Source organism: Triticum urartu, chromosome 1, assembly GCF_003073215.2.
Source record: "Triticum urartu cultivar G1812 chromosome 1, Tu2.1, whole genome shotgun sequence".
Classification (NCBI taxonomy): Eukaryota; Viridiplantae; Streptophyta; class Magnoliopsida; order Poales; family Poaceae; genus Triticum; species Triticum urartu.
The window spans coordinates 119,599,402-119,606,653 of NC_053022.1; the positions used below are offsets into that span (position 1 = coordinate 119,599,402).

The window sequence follows — 7,252 nt, forward strand, 5'->3', positions numbered from 1 at the left end:
CAGGTCTCGGCGTGGAGGGGCTGCTGCAGTGATATGCCGGGATCGGGACGGCCAATATCTGGGTTCATCGGCGGTTGTTTTTCAGGGAATCACTGATCCGATGATGCTCGAGACTTATGCTTGCAGGGAAGCGTTGGCGTTGGCAGAAGACCTTGCGGCAATGAACATATGTGTGGCCTCAGATTGTCAAGAAGCGGTCAATGATATTAATAGAGGGACAGTAGGCCCCAACGTTGCTCTTATACATGAAATAATGCTTCGATGTAATAGCTTTAATTCATTCTCTTTTATTCATGAACGTAGGAACCACAATTATGAGGCTCACAATCTTGCCAAGTTTACTTGTACTCTAGGACTAGGTAGACATGTTTGGTTGGGCAACCCTCATGACCCAAACCTTGTACCTATGCCGCTTGTTTTTTAATGAATAAAGTTTGGTGAGAGTTCTAAAAAAAATCTCCTCCCTGATCCCCCACCTCTCCTCACCAGCACGTCTCCTCCCCTTCCCTCCACACATCTGTCTGGTTCTCTTCCGACCCTTTCCATCCCCATCTGCTTCTCCTGCAGTGCCATACCGCCACTTCATCCGTGCTCCACTACAAGCACCAGCGAAGCACATGCTTCGCCTCCTCCAGATCCACGAGGTGATGCGGAAGGAACTTGACATGGAGGATTCGAGGGCACTACAAATCAAGAGAACAAGCTCCGCCAGCGACCCCTTTCCACCGAGCTCAGACAAAAGGAGCTGGCTGTGCATGGGGATATTGACCACAAAGATCAATGATGGCTATGGGATTCTCAAATCCACAAATTTATGTTGTTTCCTTTTTTCTTTATCATGTGGATGTCAACGAAAAAGGGCCCGTGTTATATTCTCATGCGCCAGATTCAGTTATTTGCATCGAAGTTGTTTGGATTTACCAGGAGGAAGCGGTATGTTTTTTTGGTCCACACCCAATTGACTACAATTTCAGATTGGTTTTTGTTTTTGCAGCTATTCAGAACGCATGTTCATCTTCCCCCAACCTACACAGTGAATACTAACATTTTTTATGATGATACATGAGCCAGTATTATGGCTCATCTTGATCTGCTATTTGGATCAATACAATTTTGTGGAATTGTACGTACTTCTCTTCATGTTGTTTACAGACAGCCGAAGTTACAAATCCAGTCGTGACGACTACATGTAATTGTTTGTACATAAGCCTCAATTGAAGATAAGGTTGATAGAAGTACTTTGTATATATGTTCTCCCCATTTAAAAAAATAGGTAAGTTCTATGGGAACAGCTGGAGCGATGTCTGTTTTATTTACAATGTATATCAATGTATCATGACTTGTGGGTGCAGGTTGTGCTTTACGATCCTAACGAGAAATTCTTATCGGGAGAGGTTTCTTATCAGTTCTATGAGAAGTGCAATATTTAAGGACGCCGATAACTGCCACACGTATGGTATATACGACATGCGCCCACATATCGTGTGTGGTGTGAGCAGGAGGCAGCCCACACGGGCTGTGTGTGGGCGGACATTAGAATTGCCCACACGTGTGGGCGCGGCTACTTTGTGCCACACACCCAACAAGTACTACTCATCTCCACCCCGTGCGTGTGGCATGAAGCAAAAATGCCCACACGTCCTGACGCAGCTACGTTAGGTACCCCGCGGGATGACGATTTAGTTGCCATCTTGGTTGGCAGATGTAGTTATCCGGGATGGCAAGTGTAGTTGTAAAAGCGTGGCAACTCTATCTGTTTTGGTTAACTATAGTTGCCATATCTAATTTATGATAGTTGCCGCGTGTAAATCAAACCGTAGTTGCCGTGTGTGATTAACTACATGCCACATATAGTCAAAACAGTAGTTGCCATGTGTGTTTACCTAGTTGCCACGTGTGGTCCAACCATAGTTGCCATGTATTGTTAATCACAGTTGCCATGTGTGTTTATCTGGTTGCCACGTACGCGCAACTACAGTTGCCGTGTAGCAAAGAATCACAGTTGCCATGTGTGTGTACCGAGTTGCCATGTTCGCGTAACTGCAGTTGCCATGTAGCAAAGAATCACAGTTGCCATGCGTGTGTATCGAGTTGCCACGTTCGCGTAATTGCAGTTGCCATCCACAAAATAGTAGTGTCGTGTGGGCGAAAAGCAGTTCGCCCACACGCGCATGACCTAGTTGGTGGCTGTGTGGACGAAAAGCAGTTCGTCCACACAATGTAGCTGTCAAACAACGTGGTGCGGGCGTGTGGGCAAACTCTCCAACGCTCACACACCAGCCCCATCCTATGTGGCACACCAAATCCACCTTTTCGTATCAAGATTCGTGCAAAAAACAGTGAACGACGATTCAGGCGTATGGGCGAGTTGGGTAACACCCACACGTGTGGGCGTTAGTATTTTCGATATTTAATACATGTTTTGCGAGCCTACATCCATTGTTGTCCATCAACCAATTCTGTAGTAGATGTTGGCTCGCAAAATAGATGTGATCCCTTTTTGCTTTTTTCAAATATTTTCAGAATTGTACAGTCACTCACCATATTACACTTTTGATCTCCATAGAGGATATGTTTGTGAGCATGTTAATCTCAGTCTTCTATTAATGAAGTACCCATTCATTGGTCCATGTTTTGCTGATCGAGTATACTGTTTGCTTGAATTTATAATGTGATATGGAACCAGGATAAGTCTTAATCAATAGCAATTAAAAGTTTTTTTTGAATTGCTGAAGATCTGAAGAATCCACTCACCCGGAGATCTTTTCAGTTGGTTTGTATACATGTTTGATTTCTGAAGGTTTGAGCATAATGGACAAGACTTATATGGGCAAACACTTGGTGTGCTTCCTACCGATGCTTTTCTTTGAGGTCGTTGTATGTGGTAGTTCAACTGTATCTGCTGTTTCCATTTGTTTTTGGGTTTTGTCCAGTCATTTCTTTGTCATTGTACTTTGGCAATTTGGCCCTTCTGTTATTCTATTAAGTTTACATGCAGCTCTCTTGCATGGTTCAGAAAAAAAGCTTAATCCCAAAATTCAAAGGAAAAACTAAAATAAGTGTTTCTTAGTATCGAAGTACTATTCCATGCTTTGATGCTCTCCGAGACACTATTTTAGTTCAGTTCATATAAATTATGCTGAAACTCAAACATTGATCGAACAAATACGATTGAATGTTGATCCTTGTACTCCGGCCATCAATCCACATGGCCCAGTTGCTACCAATGGTAAGTCAACTCTCTTTGCTATTACATTTTTTTCCTTGGAATTTTTTGTGGTGATTTAAGGTTTTATTTAGTTTCTATGCTACCTTCAATGCCAACAAAAAGATCCCGCATCAACGCGCGGGGTATCATCTAGTATATTTAAGAAGTTTATCCCACTAACATATTTATCTAAACATGCATGCTATCCACATCAGCAGCCAAACACATCAACATTTCTTTACCGGCTTACATGGGGGACCCACGAGAGTACACATCATCCACATCAACCTTCGGTTACCAGCATTAGGACCCACCATAGGTGATCACGAACCGCTTTTCCCTGATTCATCTGAAACAACCGCTCCCATGTCCAGTTCCACCACAAAGAAATTGTCCATTCGATTCCCCTCCCATCCTCTGTAACCGAGGAGTCAATCGAATATCCACCACCACCCCATGTGCATCCAGTTTCCAACCCTCCTCGACAGTGATCCGGCGAGGTGCAGCGACCCTGCCTAGCGACCCACGGCGAACCAGGCACGCCGGCCATCCGGTGTGACCCCGGTGACCCGTCCCACGATCCCGAGGACATCGCCATGACCCCGGCCCGCTACCCTGCGTCCTCATCGGCGCCGGCACCTCGCGACCCCTGCGAGCCATGCGGCTTCGGCGACCCCGCCTACTAACTGTGTGTATGTTCTTCGACCTATCACTCCAGTTGTTGTTCAGGGGAGGGCACTTCCGTGGGCGTCAGGTGGACGGTAGAGGTCTCCATGGACCAGATCTGCTGACAACTTAATCCACAAAGGAATTTTCCATCACTTCAATCCGAGCTATGTAGCCCTTGTGGAGGAGTATCGAGGAAGGAGGTGGAATCGGCTGCTGACTGTGCCTCTACCTGCGCATCTAACCGTTTGAGGCTGACCACAATTGGTTGATTATGCCCTACTGAATCAGGTTTCGTCCAGATCCTCCTCATCCCAATATTTCTATGTTGTCTAGCTGCTTTACCGCCACAGTATCTAGCAATTAATTAAGCTGCAGATTATTTTTGTCAGCCAATGTAACTTTACTAATATTGATGTTTCAGGTATATCTAATTGACAATTGTGCTCTGCATTCAGACTATAATTGACAATTGTGCTCTCGCATTCAGAAAAAGGTGCATGGTTTAAACCATGTTTATCTTGATTGCAGTTTATCCAACATATTGCAGGTTTAAACCATGAGATTTTCTAGGTTATCCAAAGGCATGACAGCACAACAGGTGATCCGACACATGGCTCACATGGTATCATACTTTGTATTTGTTCAGGGTGTTTTCATCTTTATCTCTTTTGGATTCAACAAGAAAAGAAAAAAATATGTTGGGATTTCAACCGCCTAGAGTCATCAATTTATGTAAGATTGTATATACTAAGTGGCGGCTCGCCATATTTTTTGCATTATGGATTTTCAAGTCACCGGCCAGGTAATCCGAGGTTATTATGATATTTTCCATTAAAATTAATGTTTCATTTGATGTGAATAAGATTATTCACTTTGAAGTTATTTGGGAGAAGTATGCAAATAACATGTTCTTTTTTCGCAATCGCGCCATCCGCATCCAAAAACTACTGCATCAAGTCTAATTTGTATATCTGACAGAAGGTATTACAGTAGAGTATACTACCTTTAATAAAAAACACTTTTAAGCAATTAATAACTTCTAACTGATCCCTGTCGCCATCTTATCCATCTTATCATATGTAAAATTACACGTATTTCTCTCATCACAATTTTTTCAATTGATAACAATGTGTCAACTACTTCGTTAGAGATTGTTGGCAAAACATGCTATTTTTGCTTCAAGTATGGTTTCTCAAGATGACATTTATAGTTTCCTCATGCTGTCTGCGCGCAACTTTGTTCCATAAATAAGTTCATATATTTTTAGTCGTTTAATATATGTGTGTTGTTCCGGTGAGTTGACAAGTGGAAGACCTTTTCGACTGTATAGTCATTCATAGTAAATAATCTCTGAATGGAATGTTGAATTTGAAATAGAATGGTAATTGGTTTCTACACTCAATAGTAAAGTTAATTGCATGCATCAGTTCAGAAGCTTTCGTAATGTGCCCATTGTTTTATGGTAAAAAAAAGTACCCATTGTTTTATGCTTTCTTCTCCTTGCCTCCTCTCACATTTGTAATATATTGTCTCTTTAAGTATTTTGGCATGCTTATGTACCACGACATTGTTCATATTTTTTGCTATGTACCGTTAAGAAAAGTCACAACAAATTCCCGCAGCAACGCGCGGGGTATCTTCTAGTCTTCATAACAATTCTACACGGGCTTGAATGATCATAGGTGAATTCAATGAAATTCTTGTTGCAAGTGAGAAGGAAGGAGGTAACATGAGGCCACCATAGTATATGCAAAATTTCAAAGATTGTCTAGAAGAATAGCCGAAGGGGGGACGCCGATTCGAAGCACACTGGCTGAACGTTGATACAACGGACAAAATCGTCAAGACTGCGTGGCGGTGGTCTCAGCTAGCTAGCGCTGGATTGTTACTGGAAACTCTTACAAAAGTTGTAAAAGATGATCATTTTCATGTTGGAAATATGCCCTAGAGGCAATAATAAAATGGTTATTATCATATTTCTTGTTCATGATAAATGTCTATTGTTCATGCTATAATTGTATTAATCAGAAATTTAAATACATGTGTGAATAAATAAAGTATACTGTGTCTCTAGTAAGCCTCAACTAGACTTGCTCGTTGACCAAAGATGGTCATGATTTCCTAACCATAGACATGAGTTGTCATTTGATAACGGGATTACATCATTAGAAAAATGATGTGATGGACAGACCCAACCGTAAGCTTAGCATTAGATCGTTTAGTTATTTGATATAGCTTTCTTCATGTCAAGTATCAGTTCCTTAGACTATGAGATCATGCCACTCCCGAATACGGGAGGAATGCCTCATGTGCTATCAAACGTCAATTCGTAACTGGGCGATCATGAAAGTGCTCTATAGGTATCTCCGAAGGGGTCTGTTGGGTTGCATGGATCAAGATTGGGATTTGTCACTCCGTGTGACGGAGAGATATCTCTAGGCCCTCTCTGTAATACTGTTAGAGATATGCCCTAGAGGCAATCATATATGATGATATTTCCTATTTGTTTATGAATAAAGATAGTCCTCGGACATTATCAATGATGTGTATCAGTAAGTACGTGACTTGTTTGTGGGACTATGCATTGTATGATGACTGTCCTAAAGGTCCCTAGTCGAAAGGACTGTGTGGACGTGCAGCTGACTAGACTAGCATATGACACGGTCGATGGCTTGGTCTCACTAGCCATGGAGCATTGGATGCTAACCGGATAATATGGACTCGGAAGGATCTGGTCGGATTCAACGTAGTCGGATCCGAGTTGAGATAAGGTCTGAGTCGGACAGACCCAACTATGAGACGCAGCGATATGTCATCTGAGAGTCTCTAGTATAACATACGTTCTATGTCCTAAGACCTGAGCTGACGCATGTTCTCAGGATGGTGACAGACTTGCTTTGGGCCAACCAAATGCTACTCCGTGACTGGGTAGTTACAAAGGTAGGTTTCGGTCTTGTCCAGACCCATGCGGCGAGACATGGTCGAGCAAGATGGGATTTGCCCCTCCGATCAGGAGAGATATACCCTGGGCTCCTCATGTGATCCGACCAGGATAAGCATGGCCATGCGATTAGGATTATGAGATAATCCGGTTTGTGGTCGACATTACTGGAACGAGAAAGAGGTCGGGCTAGCACAAGGATGACAGACTCGCCTTGCGCCCGACAACATATATCGTGTGGCAAAAGGAATGGAAGTATGATGTACAGGTTTGCCTAACCAGCTTCATAGTCTGCTTGGTGTTCGGCATGCCTTGCTAGGGGCCGCTACCAACCATGCAGTTCGGAGGTGATCCGAACTGCGACCAAGCCGGCTTGAACCTAAGGGGTCACGCGCTTAAGGGATGGAACCTACGAGGTCGGATCCGGGGACACT

At 43.2% G+C, this 7,252-nt stretch overlaps 1 long non-coding RNA gene across 1 annotated transcript; it reads left to right on the plus strand.

Annotated features, from left to right (window-relative positions):
• The first annotated feature begins 468 nt into the window (after positions 1-468).
• Positions 469-5,851, plus strand: LOC125551206. The gene is made up of 2 exons (XR_007302266.1): positions 469-4,165; positions 4,299-5,851. It is a non-coding gene; the product is annotated as an uncharacterized LOC125551206 (long non-coding RNA).
• The last annotated feature ends 1,401 nt before the right edge of the window (positions 5,852-7,252 follow it).